Raw genomic sequence first — 24,934 nt, 5'->3', positions numbered from 1 at the left:
GAGGGAGGGAGGGGGGGGGGTACCGGCCTTCAGAGGGGGGGGTACCGGCGTTGAGGGGGGGGTGTGTACCGGCGTTGAGAGGAGAGGGGGGGGCCCCGGCGTTGAGGGGGGGTTGCAGCGTTGCGAGAGATGGGGGGCGGCGTTGGAGGGGGGTAGGGGTGGTGGGGAGGGGGGTAGGGGTGGTGGGGAGGGAGGTAGGGGTGGTGGGGAGGGGGGTAGGGGTGGTGAGGGGGGTTGGTTGGGGTAGGGGCAGCGGCGTGCAGAGGGGGGGGCGACGGTGCGTTGGCCCCGGCCATCCGTCGCCCCCCCACTCTCTGCACGCCGCTGCCCTCAACCCCCCCTCCCCACCACCCCTACCCCACCACCCCACCCCCCTCCCCACCACCCCTACCCCCCTCCCCACCACCCCTACCCCCCCAACGCCGCAACCCCCCCCCCCGCAACCCCCCCCGCACTCGCAACCCCCCCCGCACTCGCAACCCCCCGCGCACTCGCAACCCCCCCCGCACTCGCAACCCCCCCCCCGCAACCCCCCCACTCGCCAGCTGTTTTCAGAGGCTGCCGGCGGGATTTGCAAAACGCCGGTTTTTGGCCGGTCGGAGATTAAAAAACCCTGCGGGAGCGGGATTAACGCCGCTGCCGGCCGATTCTCCGACCCTGCGTGGGGTCGGAGAATTTCGCCCCTGTTCAGGAACCACATAAAGGTTGTCTTTGAGAACCACGCTACTGGGGCAGCACGGTAGCATGGTGGTTAGCATAAATGCTTCACAGCTCCAGGGTCCCAGGTTCGGTTCCCGGCTGGGTCACTGTCTGTGCGGAGTCTGCACGTCCTCCCCGTGTGTGCGTGGGTTTCCTCCAGGTGCTCCGGTTTCCTTCCACAGTCCAAAGATGTGCGGGTTAGGTGGATTGGCCATGCAAAATTGCCCATAGTGTCCTAAAAAGGGTAAGGTTAAGGGGGGGGGGTTGTTGGGTTACGGGTATAGGGTGGAAACTTGGGGTTTGAGTAGGGTGATCAATGCTCGGCACAACATCGAGGGCCGAAGGGCCTGTTCTGTGCTGTACTGTTCTAATAATCTAATAATCATGTGTGGTCAGGGCGTTTTTAAATTTGTCGTATGGGGCCGCAAACGTTCCTTTTAAAATCTCCCTAACATTACTGTCCTGCTTTTGGGCCTGTACTAAATCTTCAATGTTGGTCTGGGAGACCTGAATTGCACTCACAGGGGCACTTTCGGGGGGAATCCAAAAATGTCCATGCCTGGAACCTGCTTTTGCCAATGCGTCGGCTTTCACATTTCCAGGGGGGATGAACGGTGATGCCTTCTAACCTTAATTATGCCAAAAATCCTATCCTTTGCTTTCTCTAGAGTATGGCAGAGCAATGGGGCTGATGGGAGGGGCTTACCGTCTGCGGAAACAAAACCTTTTGTCTTCCACAGGGGTACAAACTCAGTTAAACTGTTGCAGACATAGAGACTATCTGAATAAATGTCTGCCGGGCTGGGGAATGAATCTGGGTGTTCAACAATGTACGCAATGGCCGCGAGCTCTGCAGCCTGCGCGTCTAAGTGACCTAGCAATTTCAAAGCGCTCTCCTCTAGTGCGTGTCCCTGCGCGTCCTCAACGTAGATGCCGCATCCTGTAATGCGCTTACCATTTAAATCAGTGGATGAACCATCCACATAGATCCTCAAGGGTGCACACGTGTCTGTGTGCTGGGGGCTTTGGGTTGAACTTCCTATCTTTTTGGGGGGTGTTCTTGCAATAAAGGGACCTATATTGTCAAGTGGGGATATGTTCTCACATTCATGGGGTGTTCCTGGGTACTGGAGGTTATCTGCCAAAAAAGTGTGTGCCTTTGTCCGCTTCACAGTGATGTCCCGTCCCTGCAAAAGAAGGGTCCATCTAGCTGCTCTGATTTGACTAACTGAACCGTCCTTCAGTCGTCCGTCTAATAGAAGCTGAGTGGGGGAGTGTTCGGTCAGAATCATGATGGGGTTCAGTCCGGTTATGTCAGAAAAGTACTGACTGCACTGCCCAGAAAATTGCGAGCAGGTGCCTCTCGCAGGCTGAAAATCCTTGCTCCACAGGACCTAAGATTCTGGAGGCATAAGCCACTGGTCTTAGCTGCTCGTGCCATTCTTGAAGGAGCACGGCCGAATGGGTTAGATCTGTACTTGCTACCTCAATTGCATAGGGGGAAAGTGGGTCTGGAACTTGGACTGCGGGGTCTGCGATAAGGGCTCTTTTTAAATCGTCCACGGCATCCGTATGCTGCGGAAGCCATTCCAAGGGGCTCCTTTCTTTAGGAGGTCTGAGAGGGGGGCTGATTTGGTCACGAAACCGTCAATGTGGTTCCGACAGTAGCCAACCAGTCCTAAAAATGACCGGAGGGCTGAAACATTCTGGGGAAGGGGCAATTTAGCAATTGAGTCAATCCGATTGTGCTCGATCTCACGTTTGCCGTGCGTGATAATCGTACCCAAATATATCACTTTACTATCCAAAATCTGGGCCTTTTTGGGGTTCACTTTACATCCAATTGACTGTAGTATTTCCAGGAGTTCAGACAGAAGCGTAATGTGCTCTGCCTTAGTGTTTGTCGCAGTAGTAGATCGTCCACATACTGGACCAGACATTCGGGTCGGGAAAATTTTGATAATCCATTTGCCAGCTGTCGGTGGAAAATGGAGGGGGAATTGTGGAAACCTTGTGGAAGGCGTGTCCACGTGTACTGCTGATCTTTAAAAGTGAATGTGAATTAGTACTGGCACGCCTTCGTCAATGGGATGGACCAGAAGCCGTTGCTAATGTCCAAAACCGTAAAGAATCGTGAATTGAGTCCCTGCTTGAGCATGGTCTCGGGACTTGTTGATACCGTGGGGGCTACTGCGGGGGTGACTTTATTGAGTTCCCGATAATCGATGGTCAGTCGCCATGATCCATCGGGCTTTCTCACTGGCCAAATCGGGGCATTATGAATTGAGGCTACTGATCGGAGTACGCCCTGCTCTAATAAGTTGTCTATGACTTTTGAGATTTCGCCCTCTGCCTCCTGGGGAAATCCATATTGCCGTTGGGGTCTAGGGTCAGGTCCTGTAATTTGAACCGATCCAGACATTCTGCCACAGTCGTGCCTGTGACTGGCAAATGCTGATCTGTTGTTTTTCAAAACAGCCCTAACTTGTTTGCCTAACTTGCTGAGTGTGGTCGGATCAAAACAATACTCTCCTACTGCGCTAATCCTGTTTGCATACTCACCTACTGTGAGCGTTGCGGGGGCTGTTTCTGATCTTGCCATTCGCCAGACACAGATTGACTGGGTCGAACGACAGGCTGTGTGTATTCATAAAATCTATGCCTAGTATGTGTTCTGCTGTGTGGGGCAAATCTACTAAAACAATGGGGTGTTTGGTGGTAATGGTCCCTAGCTGAATGGGTACAGGGGCTGTAATGTATCCCTGCTGTGAGTGGCCTGTAAAGCCGCTGAGTGTGATTGTGGCTGTAGTGGGCCACGTGTCCTTTTGATACATATTGGAGGAATTTATGGTCGTGCGGGACCCTCCTGTGCTACAGAGTAATTCTATGGGCTGTCCCCGTATCTTTGCTGTGACTACCGGTCATCCGGACATCTCCCAAAGGGTGTCACAGACCCAAGTGGGGGAGCCCGAACACCGTCAGTCCGTGCCGTTCATGTCCCCTTGGTCTGAACGGGTGCTGACACTATAAATAGGCTTCGTCCTATTTCTGTTCAGAGTGCCTGTCTGTTGGCCTCTCTGTGATTTCTGCGGGGCGTTGCACTCTCGTGTAAAATGTCCTAACTGACCACAGTTGTAACATTCCTGTGGCTTCTGTGGGGGGGGTTGTTCTTTCCTTCATTCACCCAGGCGGGGTTTTGGTGTGCTCTGACTGCCTGAATATCAGCCTCTGCCTGCTGATCTTCGGGTTTCCTAGTTGTGGGTTTACTATGTACAGATTGCTCCCAAGCGCGGGACAACCTTTTTAGTACCCATTTCTCATTATGTGCATCTTCCGATGGGTCATAATTCGCGCACGCTTTCTGTCCTGCCTCTGTGGCATGGGAGATAAGGGTGCGGGTCCATTTAGCCATGTTGTCTGGGGTGAGATAGGTGCGATCTAAGTTCCCAAATACTGCCATGAAATGTATCCACAGCCTTCCTGCAAATGTTGTGGGGTGCTCGGCATCTTCTTTTGCCTGCACTTGTTCAGGCCTTCTACGGGGTCACCTCTATTATATCCGATCACATCGAGGATCGATGTGTGCATCTCTTCTAGGGTGCCTCCTCCAACGTTCTGTGGGTCTGGAAGGGCTGCTACCACGGAAGAGTCTAAACTCAAAACTGTGAGCTTCACCTGCTTACGCTCATCCAGGCCGTACATGGTCACCTGTTGCTTTACTCTCGCGAAGAATTGGTGGGGGTCTGAGGTGGGGAGGAACGGTGTGAATTTGTCGCATGCGTCCCGTAATTGGGTCACGGTTAAGGGGGTGGTATAAGTGAAATCTGGTGCGCCGTCTGCGGATGCTTTGCATTGGGTGGTGACTGGATTCATGGGTGCTGGTGCTATCTGCTCTGTGGGGGGTTGGGGTGCTTTCCTCTTCTGCTGCGTTTCTAGCGCACATGTTCCCTGAACATATCGCTGTGCTGTCTTGTTGAATTCCTGCCAATCTGGGCCATTTTCTTCCTCTAATTGTGTCCCAAATGTTGTTTGGAACCCATTCTGAACAGAAAGCAGAGATTACAGTTCCGCAATCTGCTTTCGGCATTTCGCGTGGTCCACTGTGCTTTGTTTTTGCTCAGTGGTGGTAGCATAGGAGTGCTCTTAAAGCTGCCTTCAGGTCGCTGCATTGCTTTTGCAAAGCCTCTACCTGCTTCTTGGGTTCCTCTCTTATCAAGACTGCGCGCTGCACATCCTGATAGGCCTTTTCATACTGTGTTTGGGAGCTGCTTAAGTGCGCCAGACAAGACTGGTGTGCCCTCTTGGCATCATTCACCTCTACATCTTTTGATGCAAGCCTCCGTCTCAACTCTATATTCTCTCTTTCGACATCACTGACGTCCACTTTACTCATTCTATTCCTTTCCTCTAAATCTGCGCAGAGCGTCCTGACGACGTCCTCTGTGCCTCGCAATTGTGCCAAGCAGGACACGATTGCCATCGGCTTACGTGCTTTACGCAAACTTTTTTTATGTACCTCACACAGGTTCTCCCACCAAGTATGTCCTATACTCCCGGGACCTGTTTCCTCATTCGAACAGAATTAGCTCCAAAGGGGCCATCCTTTCCCTTTGAGGTATTTTCTGATCTCCAGTTCCCAAATGGGACACTGGCCTACTCTGCTGCTGGTCGCTGCGACCACGAATTCCTGGGGGTGCATGAGGCGTTCCATTGCCTGCATGGCCATCTCTCCTATCTCAATGCTCTCTCTTAAATTTAGAACGAGGGATGCTAAGGCTTTCGCTAATTTCCGAAGTATAAACTCCCGACAGCTTTTCGCAACAAAATCCCTCGGTTTTACCTTATAACCCTGTTAGTTACGCATGCAAAAACACACTTCCGAATTGTGAGGATTGATCAGAACTGCTTGAACACTTGTGGTTTTTCCTTTTCCCAATTGGATTTCTGATTCAAATTTCTGGGTTCTCTCGGAGTGGGGGGGGGGGGGGCACTTCTAGTCGAGTCCCGTCAGAGTTTGCCACTAAATGTTGCTCGTTCTGGTGAGTGCTCTTTGCACTCAATTTGCTCTGTTTTATTCCTTAGCTCCAGAGTTGCCAGGTATCCTTATGATACCACCACAAGGTTCAAGTTCAAGTTCAGATCAATGACTCAATACACCAATTAGTAAGGTTCAAATCAAGACACGTTTATTAATACACAGTTATTCGCTACTCATGCATATCATACTAAAAGACTAAACTATTCCTGCCATTAATAGGCCAATACTTATCTGGATAAGGGAGCCCGCCGGATCAGGGAACAATGGCCTCTTGCTCTGTACTGGATCTGCAGGCTTCCAGCTGGTATGGACTATGGGGTCAGGAGTGTCTATCTCGTAGCGTGCATTGTATGACACTTACTTGGTGGTGCAGCAATTGGCCAGGCCTCTCCTCCTTACGGTCAAGTTCTTCGAGAGCTGCTAAGGTGTTCTGCTGGGAGGGCCGGCTAAGAGAGTGAACTGAACTTGGGACCTGTCTTTTATAGGTCCCAGGGGCTTTGCGCCCTTTTGGGCGGACCCCGAGCGTACTTTCAATCGATTGGATCCCATACCAATCGATTGGTTTGAATTCCCCAATACTGGGGCCGTTTCTCGATCATTGGGCGGTTCTTCCTGGCTTGTTTGTCTCCTTTGTTTCAGACTCCCGTTGGCGCCGAGAAGTCTGACCTGCTATAGAACGTCCCAAATGTAGCTAATCCTTGTATCCATTGTTCCCGGGAATCACTCATTAATATGCAAACTGCTGGTTTCGGTGCTGTCTGCTTTCTCTGCAGGCACAATACACAGGGAGATTCTGCAACCTGCTTGTCTTTCTTAAAGTGTCCAATTTTCCCTGCGTGCTTTGTAATTCGCCATTTTAGGTCAGGAAGTGGCTAACTTCGGTGGCTACATTACCAGAGCAGTAGAAGAGACAGGCTACCAATACTTGTAGAAGTACAACTCTATTTTATTTAACTATGAGCTGTTGAACATACTTGCACTGTGGGTCGACACTATGTTTGGTTGACTGAAGACCTATGGCTAACCTGACCAGACTATACTGCTAGCACATGGCAGATGTTCGTGCTCCTGACTATGGGCTCTGCTATCTCAGAGGCTGCGTCCCGAATGAGCTGGAAAACTAATGCCCTCTGGCTTTATAGTGGCCGTGCCCTGTCTGGTGATTGGCTGCTGTGTTCTGTGTGTTGATTGGTCTTTCAGTGTGTCAGTCAGTGTCTCTATGCACCATCATATACTTGTGTGTATATTCTGACAATCCCCAGTCCTGTCCTCAACTGATTCCACTGTAATGTGGAGATGCCAGTATTGGACTGGGGTGAGCACAGTAAGAAGCATTACACTCACCCCCCACCATCTGGCCTGGGTTTGTGAAATCCTACCAACTGTCCTGGCTTCAGACAATTCACACCTCTTTAACCTGGGATTACCCCTCTGGATCTGTAAAGACTTAATTACCTGCAAATGCTCGCATTCAAAGTATTGTCTTGCATCTTTGACTTTGTCTATGTACATGTTTCTGGAATCTACCTCTTCATTCACCTGAGGAAGGAGCATTGCTCCAAAAGCTAGTGATTTGAAACAAACCTATTGGACTTTAAGCTGGTGTTGTAAGACTTCTTACTGATTCCACTGTAAATCAGGCTGCTTCCCGACACTTTTACTCGTGTTCATTGCAAAATTCAGAAACTGCTTTTAAATTGATACAGTCCCTAACTACAAAAAATTAAAATATACACAATACATGCATTCTTAAGATCTGAAGCAGGCTGGATCCCTAGATGCATACATCATACATCACCATACATGTTTACTTTCCAGAAGCGATTGTTGCTTTGTGATTGGAAGTGGGAATCCTCAGTGATTGTTCCCTCTCTGGTCTCGGGATTCTTGAGAAAGATTGTATCCTCCGTACCACTAACATGCTGGCATCAGACATGTGAGCTTCCTAATTGGTGAGAATAAGTTCCATACTGTGCCATTAGGCCAATTACATATTTGCACAGGTTTTTTGAAATAAAAATTGCACTGCCTCCTGAAGGACTTTTAATATTTTACAGAATCTTGTAAAGGTCCTTTTGACTAGTCCAAGCCTCTGAATGATTTACTGGGAAGGAAATAAAACTTCTATTGTGTTTGTTGTGTTTAATCATAACTATTAATCAGGCCTACTCTCATGAAGGAAGAATGGGGAGAGTAGAAACACAGACTGACAGCATTTGGATCAGTTCCAGATTCAGTAAACACTGGAACATAGGTTAAGTTCTGGATTGAGAAAAGACTGAAGTACATTTGAATTGCTCAGAAATGAATATTTCTCAATCACGTACTCTTTCAAATACCTAGGCATTTTTCCTGCATTATCTGCCTCCCCAGACAACCTGTTACATATGTTCAGCACCTAATGGGCAAAACACTTCAATCTAAACTGCAGACCGTGAACCTGCAGCAATCTTCTTCTAGAATTTGTGAAATTGCAAACTTTTTGTGGGGTTTATTAATCTACTCCCTTTTAAGGATCATGAACACTTGAATAACATCTGTCTGAACCCTCTATTCTCTAGAGTAAACAATTCAAATCTCTTGATAACCTCTCTTCACATAATCATAGAATTGTAGAATCATAGAATCCTTACAGTGCAGAGGAAGGCTATTCGGCTCATCAAATCCACATCAGCCCTCTAAAAGAGCACTCTACCCAAACCCACTTACCTGCCCTATCCCAATAACCCCTTAACCTAAAGTACACATCCCTGGACACTAAAGGAGAAATTTAGCGTGGCCAATCCGCCTAACCTCACATCGTTGGACTGGGAGGAAACAGGATCACCCCGAGGAAACTCATGCAGACACAGGGAGAACATGCAAACTCCACACAGTCACCTAAGGCTGGAATTGAACACGGGTCCTTGGTGCTGTGAGGCAGCGGTGCTAATTATTGTGCCACCGTGCCGCCCCAAGATGTCTGAGGTTAGGTACAAATTTGATTTCCCTTTTCCAAACTGCTTCCAATGCCTACAGAACCTACCAACCAGCAATGCACAGATCGGGTTTAGCTTTACCTTCCGCCGCATGCAGACTCAAACTGTTATCACTTCCTGGGGTATGGGGAACTTTCCTTCTGGCTGCATATTTCAAGATCCAGTTAGCTTTCCTTACTAATGAGTCTTACTGTCGAGGAATATGAGTTTGAGCAGGAAATTATATTAAAATTGATCAAATGCGATCTGAAATAGAAGCTAAGTTCAAAAGAATTGGATTAGCTGAATGGTCCTTTCATTGTTACATCCTTATGTTCTCCCAATAATGAAACATTCTGTAAATAACGGCTTTGCATAAATGTGGCATATGGAATTCATGTTGTTTTTATGGGTTTAGTTAGCATACATATCTTTTGACTTACGTGTGTTCTAAATTGCTACAGGTAGTAAGTAAGTTATGTGATTCTAAATAGCTCATAATGCATTTGTATGTGTCAACAGCTTAACCTTGCAGTTGGATCCTGGGGGAGTTTTCTTATCCATCAAGTAGGTTATTCTGAAGAATCCCTGTAGAACCGGAGCTGAATATTGTCGTTGATAGCTCAGGACATATCCAGATGACTACAATACACAATATGTGTAAATGGAAAATCAAAAGAGGGCAACTTTCATTTATTCGATGTTGGGTCTTTTTGGCCATTATTCACAAGGGAGAGATTACATTTAAACTAGCTTCATAGTCTTAAAATTGCTTTGAAAAGCTGTTTACCTTTGACCTTCTCTGGAATGAATTTGTGGCAGCCAATAGCTTGATTTGATGGGGAAGTCTTGTGGCCTTTGCCTTACAAGATGTGAAATTGGAGTATTATGGGATGATTAAATTACCACACTAATCAAGGTACAGAGCTGCTGTAGTATCACTGAATCCTCAAAGGGCTACAGAGGTATTTCTGTACCAATTAATCATGACAAGTTAGTTTTTTCTTTGAGATATCACCGCTAATGTACAGAAGTTACCCTCCCGTAATTGTCCATATTGATTCGTAACATTCAGATATTCATAACAACCAAGGAACTGAAATATTCTGCACCTTAATACCAGTCATTTATTTTTTTCACTTAGATGTGTTTACTTCACAAAATATGAAATTTTCTGCGCACCTTTGCTAAATATAAAGCAATTTTCCAAAACAATTTTGACATCTGATACAGCTCAGAGAAGTGAGTATGTAAAATGAAAGCTTTTACCATTATAACTCACTTCACCCACACATCTCCATTTTAATTACAATTATTTCAATATAACCCTGGACTGTATTTTGTTGCAGACTGTGTGAACAAAAAAAATAAAATATTTCCCATTTTTTTACACAGCATGCATTAAGCAGTGCACCACATTTATTCCTAAAGTTGTAAAGTTAGCTTTCAGAATGTTTAACATACCATCCTTTTTAGCTTTGAGTTCTGTATTTTGACGCATTAAGGGGAGAGCTCTTTCAGAACCTGTGAGATAGTAATACAACGGGCCCTGTTGCATTTCTAAGTCTTGCTTTATTGCCCAGTGTGAAGTCTAACATTAAAGAACTGCAGTAAAATGGCAGACATGATGGGATGAAGAGAAGTGAAATGGCAACGACAGCACACCATCAAAATGTTCAATTTTATAACATTCCTCATGTAACTGAACCAGAAGTGAATGCTTTATGAGGCAGTTAGGTAGATGGCAATCAGGGTAAAGGTGGACCTACACCAGGGTGAGTACAAATAAACCAGAGGGTTTTAGGAGGTATCTGAAATGTGGAGGAAATTAAGAAGTCAAATGATTGAAGGAAATTAATCTGGAGGCCAAACTTGCAGTGACTGAGTATCTTCCAAGGGTGAAATTTCGGGATGAGGATTCAGCACCAGGGAAGCAAATGGTGAGGGGAGGGATGCTTAGCTGTAGAAGGTCACTCAGGTGAGGGTGTGCAACCAAGTCACATAAGGGCTTGAGGATGGATTCAAGGATTTTTAAGTAGTTCACTGTAATACAAGCTAATAGAATTTGGCAAGGACGGGACTGAGTGAGTAAGATGAAACAAATATTTTACTCAAAGGTAACTAGGTAATATTAAAGGAAAGGTTTCCTTTAACCGGTGCTTGAGTGGAATTTTACGATATTTTTTCTAAATGTTGGTTTCCATATTGAGAGTCTCCACACTGTCATGTCATGGCACCATGCTTCATCAGCCCCCACACAAACCCAGCACTTCCTCCCTGTGTGGCGTGTGAATGGCAGCTCTATGTCCCTCCCATCTCCCACGCTGATGATGCAGTAATGCTGCGCCATTCTGGTGCTGGACCATCAGCCTCAACCCCTCCACCCCCCAATCTTCCACACATGCCAACTCTTGCAGCGCCTGGCACAGTTGATCCACCGTTCCTCGGGCCAGACACAGCCATCTCCACATTGGGCCTTTGACAACTAGAGCTGGGAAGTTTTCCGGTGGTAATATCTCCTCTGCGGCTCCACCATCTGTGACCCTGCTCCCGGAAGACCAGCCGGCCCAACCTCCGCCTTCTCTGCAGGGTGCTGGTCCTGATTACATTGCAGTCACATATCAAAGTCGCTGCGGCTGCTCCACAGATTCAATGGAACTGCCAGCTTCACTGGCTCCCGATTCTCCTGAAAGTAAGAAAATATAGAAGTGAGCGACGAGCAGTCCTCCAACAGCCCTCTGATTAAGTAGGCACAATTGACTCATTAGTAATGATCTTTGTTAATATAACAAGTAGGCGTACATTAACACTGCAATGAAGTTACAAGGAAGGGTCAGAGATCTGTTCAGGCAGCGGGCTTCCCCATGTGGCAGGCGAGGCACACCTTTTCATGTTAAGACAGCAATTTGTAGTCACCTTCATCCTCAGGTTGCAACCCATTCCCCAGCTCTCATGGGCTGCAGGTTAAATGAGCCTCCCACTTTGAACAAACAACCACCCTGGCTTTATTCCCTGATGGCCTGGTCTCTGCAACCAGTGACTTTCACCTTCCAGACAACTCGTGTCCTGAGGATACACTTTGCAGCCTGAGCGTTTAGGGTTCAATTCTGACTGCCCTCTTCCTCCCCACCCTCACCCCATGTCAGGGCCTTCTGCCTTCGCGTAGCTGCTCAACATCCCTTGTCAGAGTCCCCCACTAAGCCCATGCATTTCACCCACCCAGGAACCTCACAGTCGCCACCTCTGCTGACCCAATTGCACCCGCTCCCAGATGCCAATTTAGAAGGCAAATCCCTCAGCGGAGAAATGGCTGTAAGCCCAGCAAGCGGGACCTGAGAAGCAAAACCATGCACACCATAAGCCAGTCCCCTAGAGTACCTGAAGGAACAAGGCAGTGAAGTGCCACTGAGGCCTGATATTCTGGCACACAATCCCCCTGCCTCCCTCCCAACTTCCCAGACCTGAGCTCCACTCATCTGGGTCCTCTGCATCCTTTCCAATTGGCACCCTGGAGGGTGATGGTCTCCTTCGATCTCCCCTTTGGAGGTGAATTCTCCTGGTTCTCACTTTTATACAGCTTTTGTACATCATGCCAGCATGACATAACAAATATTTTGTGTGTGTGTGTGTGTGTGTGTGTGTGGGGGGGGGGGTAAGACCCAGCGGGAGGGCTTGCTGTTGATATTATAATATATATAAATGAGATTCCCGATGTTGCTGCTAGGGAACCTCGTTACATCATCGGCGAGGGTCGTAAAATCGGGACATGCAATCTTGCCAGCGAGAATCACGTTTCCTGATTCTCACGGTATTTTGTACCCGCGTAGTCGCCCTCTCTGACGGCTAATGCGGTCTCAAAATTCCATCCATTACCCATTTTGCCACCCATTTATTTTGGAATGAATCAAATGTGCTGTGTATTTAACATTATCTAATCAATCAAATGCTGTACGTTTGTTTTTAATGTTGTAGTGCAGTGTAATGAAACAATTGCTGCAAGCTTTTAAAGCCACGTATCTTGCACAAATTAAACTTTTCCCTGGCACTTACACAATGTTTCGAGCATTATCTGTAACCCTTTGAAGTTAACAAAATTAAATTGGTTTTCCATTTTTCTCCTGGCTGTCAGATAATGTGTTGAACAGGAAAGGGCAAACACTAAGCATATCAGCTGAATCATAGAAGGGAAAAGATAATAACATGAAAAAACATGAGAAGCGAATGCATCTAACCCAATTTATTGTTTGCTAAAGTTGCGTTTCTTTTGAAACCTTTTACATTGTGAGTGGCAAACAAGGTAAAACATCTCCCACAATGGTATTCTTTGTAAAGAATGTTTTCTTTTTGTTTTCCTTATGTATTGATTCAGTTCTCAAATAACAAAATAAAATGATCTTTTAAAATGTAGCCCTCCAGCTGGGTCTCTAACAGTTTGTGCATCTTGTGGAGCTCTTTAATCATCTGACATAAAGTAAGTTGTTGCTTTCTTTTACAAGGCATCTATTGTATTTTTTATGTTCACTGCGGTTGTGCACTGTGCAACAAAGACAGTAGGAGTGACCAAATTACCAGTAAAATAAAAATGGGATTAAGTTCCTTATTTACTTTGGTAGAAGCTGGCTAATAAAACTATATGAAAGTCACATGATGCCAAGTAAACGGGTGGAATAGAAGGAAGGGTTTTTTCTTATAACTTTTTCAGAGAGGGAACTGCTTTGATATCTCAGGTATACCGAAAACTGAACCACGAGTCTCTGGAATTATCACGTTTATTCTTGCATTTCACTTGCAGCACGGTCACATAGTGGTTAACACTACGGCTTCACAGCGCTAGGATCACAGGTTCGATTCCCAGCTTGGGTCACTGTCTGTGCAGAGTCTGCACGTTCTCCCCCTGTCTGCGTGGGTTGCCTCCGGGTGCTCCGGTTTCCTCCCACAGTCCAAAGATGTACAGGGTTAGGTGAATTGGCTATGCTAAATTGCCCTTCGTGCCCAAAAAAGGTTAGTTGGGGTTACGGGGATAGGGTGGAAGTGTGGGGATAGGGTGGAGGTGTGGGCTTAGGTGGGGTGCTCTTTCCAAGGGCCGGTGCAGACTCAATGGGCCGAATGGCCTCCTTCTGCACTGTCAAATGTTCAGAATATTAATTTAAACCAACATGCCAACTCCAAAAATAATAGTAAACTGCAAGTACAAATGGAAAACAAAAAGTTCCTTCTCCGCTCTAAGCAGAAGGACAAAGTATTTTTTGTGTTGTAGCATGCCATTTACCATGTCGGTGAGGGTAGTCCTGTATCTCATATACCCCAATCAGATCTCCTCTCATTCTTCTAAACTCCAGCGAGTATAGTCCTAAACTGTTCAATATCTATCCATAAGACAAGTCCTTCATCCCTGGAATAAATATAGTGAGACTTCTCTGAACAGCCTCCAATGCATTTATGCCCTTCTTCAAGTAAGGGGAGCAAAACTGTACAGTGCTACAAATGCGGTGTCACTAATTCCCTATAGAGTTGGAACAACACTTTCCTACTTTTATAACTCCCCTTGCTGACAAGATATTTTTTATCTGCCTAAACAGGATGGATAGGGCCTTGATTTAATTTCAAAATCAACAGGTAGTACATTTAATGTGCAGCATTGCCTCTGTACTCATTTAATTAATGGAGTATCAACTTGGGTTACATGCTCAAGTGTTAGAGTGATACTTGATTTACTCACCTTCCTCCAATGACGCAAGAATCTGCGTACCATTAGGTCAAGGTAACATTTGAAATGTGTTTAGTCTCATTGAATATTTTCCCAGATATAACAATAAAAGGAAGTTTCCACATTTGACTTGGTTACCTGATCTATAGGCACCAACCAAATACCGACTTGTGTCAGCGACACTTAGAAAACCCAGGTCTACATGTGGTCTAACATGTTCACCTTAAACTAGCAGCAACAAGATCTCTGACCTACTAATCATTGCAACCATTATCATTTCTTTCTCGCATTTTTTTCCAGGCCTTTCATGGTTTACTTTGCACTATTTCCTTCATCAGCACAACCTTGGCCAATAATACCACTTGACAGCTTGTAATGCTCAATATTTGCAAGTTGGAATTCGGAATTTAAGCTCACACATGTGTCAGGTAGACTCCAGGCAGCACCATAGATTCATGTGGCCTTTTCTCTCAGCTGCCAGGCTATGATGCCATAACTAATAAAGTGTGCTGCTCTGCTGTACAAAACAGCAATACCCTGATGTATCTTACTACTCCATGATTAATGTTGCGGAGATCTTTCATAATAGCATGAAAGACGGCTGATGTGTAAACATTGAGAGCAGGGAATATCTTCTTTACTATATGGCAAAGCTGCGTGCCTTGACCAGATGCAACTTTTGAGAAGTGATTTCTTCTGATGCAGAGGTTCTCAGAGGTTCCTTCCTGAAAACTGGGTTGCATTTTTTTTACCCATACTGTACTCATAATTTAAACCCAACTCAGGCACAATGGAGGGAAACATTTGACTCCAATACAATCACATATTTACATTTTCTTTTCTTCTGATGCAGAACTCTTTTTCTCCTGTCCTTTTTCTGTCACCTTCAATGTTTCCACTTCTCCGTCTTCCCAGCCACTCCTACTTCTGGCTCTGCTACGACTGGCACTCCCAGTTGATTTTCATTTGGCACTGCCTATGATGATGACGGCCTTTGTCAGCACTGGTAAAGGGAAATGACCATTTTCACTAGAATGAAGCCGAGCATGACTGGATCAATGGTGGAAGATGAAAAATGAACAACTGCAGATGCAATGCCCGATCTATGACTGTCGATTTGCTATTGTGTAACTGTATTGACCATAGATTATCTCTTCCAATCTGTTAGCAGGGGAATTATTTAGATGGATTTTGATGAACTTATTGTTGAATTTTTAAAATCTTTTTACATATACAGATGGTTCTTCCCATGCATTTGCAATTGTGTTGTCATTGCAAAATCTCCTGTTGTCCCAGATAAATGGTCTCAGGATTGGGTTTTTAATTAGTATTGATAAATGGGGAAAGAATCCTGAGAAGTCATTACTATTCAACCCAAGAGAGTTTGTTCCATTTATTTCAGATTAAATTTATTCATTGAGTCTAGTTTTAATGATTGGACTATTTGTTTTTAATAGCTGTATACCTTCTGGTTTGTGTCTTTAAACGATGTTTCACAAATTGGGGAAAGCAAAGTAGCCGAATTAATAATTAAAGATATGAGGGGGGTGAAATTTTCTCAATTGTTTGCTGTAATTTTGATGGAACATCCGCAGAAATTGCTTCAGCAGTATTTACGGAATTTCTCCAGGGTTCGCGTGAATCTTCCATCAAAGTACAGCAGACAAATGGGAGAATCCCTAATGGAAAGATACTGCACCAGCTTAAGGGGAGATTTCTCTTCTTGGAGGAGTTCTGTATCCGGCACAGCTCCATCACGGCTCATTAAATATGCATGGTGGGCTTCTCACCATCAGAAGGGAGCCGGGCTTTACATAGGCAGAGAATATTAACAATGTTGCAGGAGGGAATGTTGCTGTATCACATCAGGAGATGGGGATTGATCTGAAAGGGCAAGAAAGACCCAAAGATTGAAAAGGAAGATTCCCACTGAAGGCCTCAGTTGTGATTGAGGCTTTCATCACTGAAGTAAATTGGAGGGAAATTAGGTTGTCTCCTTTGGGTAACTCTGGGTCTCAACTGTTCCACTTCTGCTGGTGCTTTTTCTGGTGTCTGTCTCATAAACAAACCATACAGATTCTAATCTCCTTTCCATAACTTTTCATCAAACTGTGGTAAAAGTCTGAGAGTTAAAAATGCAGTAATGCTACAGCACAGTGAAGCTCAAATGTAATTCCCTCAACCCTTCTTGCCTCCCTCAATGCCTTACAAAACTATTGTAATTGCAAATGATACAATCATTATTCGGTAGCACTGATTTTTTTTCAATAAAATCATCATATTTATAATAAAAGGCTTTAATTCAGTGTGATTATTAAAAAGTCAGTACACAAGGTTATAATTACAAGAACAGATACAGTAAGATTAGGAAACAGCTCCAAAACTATGAGACTGAAACTCCAGGAAAATTATAAACATCTGTGCAGTATGTCTTACAGCTGCAGCTACACAGGAAATAATAGCTATTTTGCAAAACCCATTGCCTGATATAAAAAAAGATTCAGCCTTAAATTTATCGTTAAATGGTCATGTGCAGTGTACGTGTGTGTCATGCACGCATGCATGTGTATCTTTATCTGAGAGGCATCCATGTTGCCACCTACACAATATACAATTGTATATGATTAGCAATATATTGAACTCGGAGCCAGTTCAAGACCAGAAATATGAAACTGTTGGTCGTTCTGGGTGAGTGTGCTTAACACTCAATTTGGCTCTGTTTCTTTACTTAGCTCTGGAGTCGCCAGGTATCGTTAAGATACCGCCACAAGTTCAAGGTGAAGTTCAAAGCAATAAAACCATACACCAATTAGTAAGTTCAAACAACTGAGTTTATTATAATACAATTATAATAACTACCCATGCACACGCTAAAAGGATTAAGCTATTCCTACCACTAAATAAACTAATACTTATCTCGAAGGAATTGCCGGGTCAGGGAACAAGGCCTCTTGCTCTGCTCTGGTCTGCAAACTTCAGGTTGGTATAAGTTAAAAGGGGTCAGGAGTGTCCATCTCTGGTAGCGATCGTTGTGAGACACTTACTTGCTGGCGGCTGCTGTCCGAACCTCTCTCTCTCTCTTTCAGGGTCTTCTTGGCAAAAGCTGGTCGAGGTGCTGGTCCACGGAGGAGTGCTGATCAAAGAGAGAGGAGGGCTGGACAAGAAGACTGAACCATGTGTGGGACCTGTCTTTTATAGGTCCCAGGGATCCGCGCCCCTTTGGGCGGACTCCCTTACCTGCTTGGAATCGATTGGGTCTCTTCCCAATCGATATGTTTGGATCCCCCCAATACTGAGGCTGTTCCTTAGCTACTGGGCGGGCTCTCAGGCTCTTTGTTTTCGAACCCTGCTGGTGCCTGAGTGTCTGGCATCCTTTACAATGTTGCAGTTGCTTCCCCATTTGTGTCCATTGTATCTGGAATCGTTCCATTAACATGCTAATTATCCCGGTGATTGTCTCATTAGTATGCGGAACGTTCGTTTCGGTGCTGTCTGCTTTCTTAGCAGACAGAATCCACACCTGCTAGGTGCAGCCTGCTGGCGCTGCAAACATTGCCAATTTTATCCTATATGCTTTGCATTCCTCCATTTTGTATTCAGGGAAATGGCCAACTTCGGTGGCTACACACAGAAGAATAGAAATTGGTACACACTTGTGTTCACACCTGAGCATGTGATGTCCATTAAGTAGAGAAATTGGTCACTGTGCCTCATTAACAATGAACAGAAAGCTGCCAGTAATACTCACGTTGCTAACTGGCAATTCACCAGATTGGGCCCCTGACTTTAATGAATCTATGATGCTACTTGAAGGCAGACTGCACTTCATAAAGAGGAGGTGGACTGTAGCCGATGTGCACTGGAACCTACCATGGGTACTACAGACACAGCAAAACAGCTGCAGTGAGGGCCCAAAGATTCTGAAATGCTGCAGTCAGAGTCCGAGTGGAGTTATTCCACTGGAGAATTAAACTATTGTCCCCATTAGAGATGGCGGGGGAGGGGAGGGGAGGGTGGTGGGTTGGAGTGGTGAAGCATTTTGAGCCATGTAACCATGCAGAAGTGGCAAAAGACAGAATAGGAAGTTGATGTCAGGGGTATTACACTGAGGTCATGGCTGTAGCGCTTCAAGAAGTGTGCAGGTTTGCAAAGGATGGATTCTTAACTCAGTCCTCACATTACCCTGTGCTCCATATTGTACCACCTGTTGTCCGCTGTTCACAAGCCCTCTCTCACTTTTCCGTTCACTCTCCCAGAATCACAGCAGCACAATTAAGTACGCATCTTTCTGCTGCTACTACTCACACACTCCACACTTGCCGGTATCCTCATTATTTCTTCCCTCATTTCCCAACAGCTCTGTTATCTTTCCCATCCGCATGATTTGATCAGGAAATACACATTTTCAAAACATCTTACAATGCTACTCACTAACAATGTCCTTCTTTCTTGTAGGGCAAACTGACAAGACAAGAGAAGAGGACAGAAGGAGGGACAGTCTATATTTATAGCCTGTTGACTCAAAGATAGACATCATAGATAGGGGACAAGTAAAGTCATAGTTGGTGGTGAGACTGGAGGATAGGATTTGTTGGATTTATGTGCATTTTTTCTCTTTTTCCTTCAAATTCAGATAGCACTCACATGCTCGGTGTACCCAGATTTCAGCAGCCTTTCATTTTACCTTTGATATTAACTGTCTCCCTTTGCATTTCAGATGCAGAATCTGTGTCGAGCCTGAGGAGAGCAGAGGGAAAGGGAGGAAGAAGTCTATGAATTTGGACGTTCCCTGTCATCTTGGTAATTCACACACCCCTTTGTTTCAGGATGGATTATTAACAAAAGATCAAAAGAATTTCAGTGATCTTGTCTATCTATTTCACCATAGACAAAATGTATGTTGAGATGATGACCGGCATTATAGATGAGCACTCGGTGAATGTGCCCAGTGAGAACAAAGATATTGCAGCACAAGGAATGAAAGTTCCAGGCATTTTCGCACTTTGAAGAAATACCTCTGTGACTCATATAACTGTAGTGTTTGTGGATGATACATCTTTCGTGCCGTCTCTTCTCATCAATAAACTATTTCCTATTCTGCCAATGCAGAATCTGGACATTTTAGAAAATGTAATTTACACCTACTTGGTTCATATAGACTGTGTTAATCTCATAATAAGAAGTCTTACAACACCAGGTTAAAGTCCAACAGGTTTGTTTCAAACACGAGCTTTCGGAGCGCAGCTCCTTCCTCAGGTGAATGGCGAGGTATGTTCCTCGCCATTCACCTGAGGAAGGAGCTGCGCTCCGAAAGCTCGTGTTTGAAACAAACCTGTTGGACTTTAACCTGGTGTTGTAAGACTTCTTACTGTGCTCACCCCAGTCCAACGCCGGCATCTCCACATCATGGCTTAATCTCATAATGCATTCAGGCATTTTGCCTGTAGTTATCTTGTGCTCCAGATCTGAAACCAATTATAAAATCAGTGTATACCCAGCAGCTCACGGTGTACTGGCTGGAATCACACATTTGCAGCCAATGTACAAGTCTAGAAATGTATGCTTACATTTATGTTCAGTGCTCTGTTCTTGTGTATTAACCTTTGAATGTTATGAAAGTACTGGATTGGTATCTTCAGTCTCAAAGCATCGATAAAAAGTTCATCATAAGTTTATAAAGTGCTCAACAAGCTCACCATGCCATGCTTTAAAACCAGTTTGACATTGTACAGGAGTTATACTTCAGAACAAAAGGTTTTCAATGCAGTTTGCTCTGTCATCCAGCATCACAAGAGGATCCAGGGTGTGGTGATAAGCATGTGGTTCACAGTAATGTACATAGTTATCTATTAATGTAATCGATATGATCTCCAACCAGCAGACGGCGATAGAGATCCACCATGTGACTCGAGATATCCGGCAGTTGGTAGTAAGTCGTACTGGAGGACAGTCGCACTCGAAGTAGCTACAGGAGAATTAACTGAATTCAATTATTAGTTACCTTTGTATTGTAGTTCAAATGGCGTGTTTATTTTGTCAATAAGCTATCTTACTAGTCATAGAGCTAGATATTCTTGTGCATCTTTACCACGGTCACAACACAGAACATAACACAGAGCTTATATGTTGAAAACATGAGAACAGGATTGGAAGACCCAGGACCAGCAGGCCCTCAATGGTTACATTTCACCTCAGGTGCCAGAACATAGGGATCTTCTCCACAACACAGAGCTGGCACCATGAAAGATGGAAAGGTATGAAACACCAAATAATACAATTAGGGTTGTGGCCATCTAAAATGGCCACCCGCAAAGGATAATGGGAATTATGGTCAAGTTGGGACACAGACACTACACAGCCCCTGTGTATTGGGCAAAGGAAAACCAGACCAAACTGAAACTTGCACCTGTTAAAGGTCAATCACCGATTTCCCCAAGACAATAGGCTTGATTAAGGAATAGCAACAGTAGCAGACTCACCGGCGTGGCCTCCCCTTATTTGGAAAGACATACGTACTTGGGAGAATGTTAACTAGGACCCGCCCAGCTATCGAGGTACCTGCCCCTAAATGGCCAATATCGATTAGGGTGATCGAGACCCTATCAATCCATTGGATCCTGAGTTGGGACCGCCCAAAAGGGCGCGAATGAGGAGAAGGATAAGAGGCCCAGCGCACTAGGGATCGCTCTCTTTTGGGACCGGCCTGTGCCCACACCAACTGCAGCATAACGACCAGCCAAGTTCAAGACCTACGATCGCTACCTGAGAGAGACGAGCCGCAGCCGAGACAAACCTGACGATTTCCAGCCGACACATATGGGGATTCAGATAAAGGCCTTATCTACCTGTACTGAGCCGGTCATCCAAAAGCTAAGTAAAGGTCATCTTCGTTGATAGGTATCGTTTAATGTGGAGCCACATGTATCATTGCACATAGAGATAAGTCTTGTGTTTAATAATAAACTGTCTTTTGAACTAACATACTGGTTGTGTGGTCATTTGATCAATGCAAGAAACATACTCACAGCTTGTGGTTTGTTAATTGAAATAGCAACAAGGACAATGCTACAAAGAACTTAAAATATCAAGTCCAAGAGGTATGGGACAGCCTCCGCTATGCCTTGGTCAAAACAAGGGCAAAAAGAGCTGAACTCAAGGAGCTCTAACAAAATTGAAGTGAATTGGAATCAACGGACTCATATCTAGCACAAAGTAAGACCGTTGTGATTGTTGGAGGCCAATAAAATCAGTTCCAGGACATTGAAGCAGGATTTCCTCAAAGAAGTGCCTGAGGCTAAGCCGTTTTCAGCTGCCTCAACAATGACTTTCCCTCCATTGTAAAGACAGAAGTGGGGATGATTGCTGATGATTTGACAATGTTCGGTACCATTCACAACTCTTTAGATACTGAAGCAGTCTGTGTTCATATGCAACATGACTTGAACAACATTTAGGGATTGGGCTGACAAGCGGCAAGTTATATTCACACAACACAAGTGCCAAACAATGACCATTTCCTACAAGAGAGAATCTAACCATTTCCCTTTGCCATTCAATGACACTACCGTTGCTAACTCCCCACTGTCAACATTCTGGGGGCTGCTATTGGACGGAAACTGAACTGAGTCATTCCTATAAATACTATGGCTAAAAGATCTGGTCATGGACTAGGAATTCTGTAGTGAGTAACTCACCTCCTGACTCTAAAAGCCTGTTCAGTATGAACAGGGCACAAGTCAAGTGTATTGTGGATACTGTCCACTTGCCTGGGTTACTGCAGCTTCAACAACACTCCAGAAGCTCAACACAATCCAGGACAAAGCAGCCTGCTTCATTGGAAACCACATGTACTGCTGCAGTTCAAGAAGGTTGTTCACTATCACCTTCACAAGGGAAATTAGGGATGAATACCAAATGTTGCCGTAGGCAGCAGCATTCACATCTCATGAATCAAAACAAATGTGTTGATCTGATTCACCATGAAAATAATAGCTTAGACTGAGGCTTAGATTTTCAACTTGTCATCTGAGTTTAGAACTGATAGAATCATAAAATCACTGAAAAGTTACAGCACAGAAGGAGGCCATTTGGCCAATCTTGACAATACCAGCCTGAGGATACCCAGGTGCCCTTTCTAATCCCACCTTCCTGCACCTGGTCCTTAGGTCGGTAGCTTAGAGCACCTAAGGTGCAGATCTTGGTACTTTTTAAAAGAGTTTAGGGTCTCTGCCTCCACCACCAATTCTCGCAGCAAATTCCAGACTCTCACTACACTCTGCATAAAAAAGTTCTCCCTCATGTCCCCTCTACACCTTCTGCCACTTATCTTGGGCGCGATTCTCCGCTCCCCACGCCGGGTGGGAAAATCGCGGGAGGGCCGGGCGAATCAAGCCACGCCGCCCTGGCACCCGCCCGCGATTCTCCCACCCCCCCCCCCCCCCCCCACCCCCCCAAAATGCAGAACGCGACACGCCGCTCGGATAATCGCCACTCGCCGTTTTTCCTGGCGATCGGCGATTCTCCGGCCCGGATGGACCGAGCGGCCTGACGACCCCGACGGGTTCACACCGGCGGCAACCACACCTCGTCGCTGCTGTCATGAACAACGCGCGAAAGGTGAGTGTGGGGCCTGTGGGGGACGGAGAGAGGATCGAGCACCACGGCCGTGCTCGTGAGCGGACTGGCCCGCGATCGGTGCCCACCGATCGTCGGGCCGGCGTCTCTAAGAGACGCACTCTTCCCCCTCCGTCTTGCGGGGGCAGCGGAGGGGAAGACGGCAACCGTGCATGCGCGGGTTGGAGCCGGCCAACCTGCGCATGCGTGGCTGACGTCACTTAGGCGCCGCCGGCCGTGTCTTTCTCAGCGCGCCGCTTTGATGCAAGCGTCAAGGCCCGGCGGCCGAGTTTCCCGCAACGCCGCTCCTAGCCCACCCGTGAAACATTCCGGGTTTCACTCCGGCGTCGGCACTCAGTTTCCCTTTGGCAGAATTGCGCCCCTTGAATCTATATCACTGGTTCTAAAATTCTCCACCAAGGGAAATAGTTTTATTCTTTCCACCCTATCTCTGCCCCTCATAATGCTGTACACCTCAATTACATCATCCCTCAGCTTTCTTTCTTCCAAAGAAAATAACGCCAACCTATCCAATCTCAACTCATAGCCACACATTTCTAGCCATGTCAACATTCTTGTAAACCTCTCACCAGAGCAATAACATCCTGGGCTGGATTCTCCCGTGTAAAAACGCTGGCGTTCTACTCCAGACTTTCCGGAAAAAAAAATATATACAGTTATTCACCTACTTGCAGGGGGCTGGCTGGGCCCTGGAGTGCTTCTCGCACCTTTAGCTGCGGATACAGGCACTTCCTGTTCTGGGTCTACGCATGCCCATGGCGGCGGCCTCTGGCGGTCGGGCCGAAAGCGATGGCGGACTCAGCTAGCGGACCTGGACCAACAAACAAGGTCCCAACAATCTGCCCCGCGCCACTCCATCTATCCCGCCCGATCGCCGCCCCGGCCGCCCATAAGCACCCTCCCGTACTAGATCCCCCGTCCCCCTCACCAGGCGGCCACAGACTGAGTCCGCAGCTGCCGCGCGAGAGTCCCAACCGGCCAGATGCAGTTAGAACCACGCCGTCGGGAATTCGGCCATCGCGGAACCGGCGCCAGGTCCGATTCTTGTGATAAAAGTGGATTCTCCGCCCGCGCGCCAAGCGCGATTTCGGCGCGGTGCTGTGGAGAATCCTGCCCCCTATCTGTGACGTGTGTATCGGTCACCCTTTAGAAAACATCTTGAAGCAAACATAGAAAAATCAAACATTGTTTATGTTTGCAAAACAGTTGATTTGCAACTCAGTTAACTGAAAGTGAAACTCATCCAATTTAATTTTCTTTAAAGTATTAGAGACTACCTATTGCTACATAATTACCTTCCCAGGAGGCAAAAGCAGCAAAAGCGGGGAATAAGTATACTGGTCCGAATTGATCTCGTACATTGTCCTGAAAAGTTAACAGGGAAATCCCCAAAAATTGCAATGTTTTCTGCTGGTAATGTCTGGTAATATATTTTCAACTGGGGTAACATGTGAGTAAGATAATTAAGACAGGGACAGAGTGGCTGCATGAATGGCATTTGAGATGCTAATGATCCTAGCAACACTGCAAGCAGATATTTACATAAGGCAATTTAAGAACAATGGGTAGAACATGGCTAGATCTGATTAGGTTGTTAAGGATTCAAAGGAAGAGATGCAAGGTGGAAAGAAAGGTTTCATAGGGAAGAGGGATAAAGTGTGTTTATTGTGCTTTAAACTCTAAAATAAAGAGATGAAGGAAATTCAGTCTGGGAGAGTGTAGTTCTAAAGAAATTTGGTAAGGTAAGGGAGAGATCAAAGGGAAAAACATATTTCAGGGGATTCTGTAGGGGCTTGTTTTATATCTCAGCAGGAATAGTTGTTTAACTCCCAGCAGGCAGTGAGTGAAGGAAACCTGCGTTGAAAAGCAAACTCCTGGTTTATCTCGGAAACTTGTAAA

Source organism: Scyliorhinus canicula, chromosome 13 (assembly GCF_902713615.1).
Source record: "Scyliorhinus canicula chromosome 13, sScyCan1.1, whole genome shotgun sequence".
NCBI classification, from domain to species: domain Eukaryota; kingdom Metazoa; phylum Chordata; class Chondrichthyes; order Carcharhiniformes; family Scyliorhinidae; genus Scyliorhinus; species Scyliorhinus canicula.
This window is presented reverse-complemented; position numbering follows the sequence as displayed.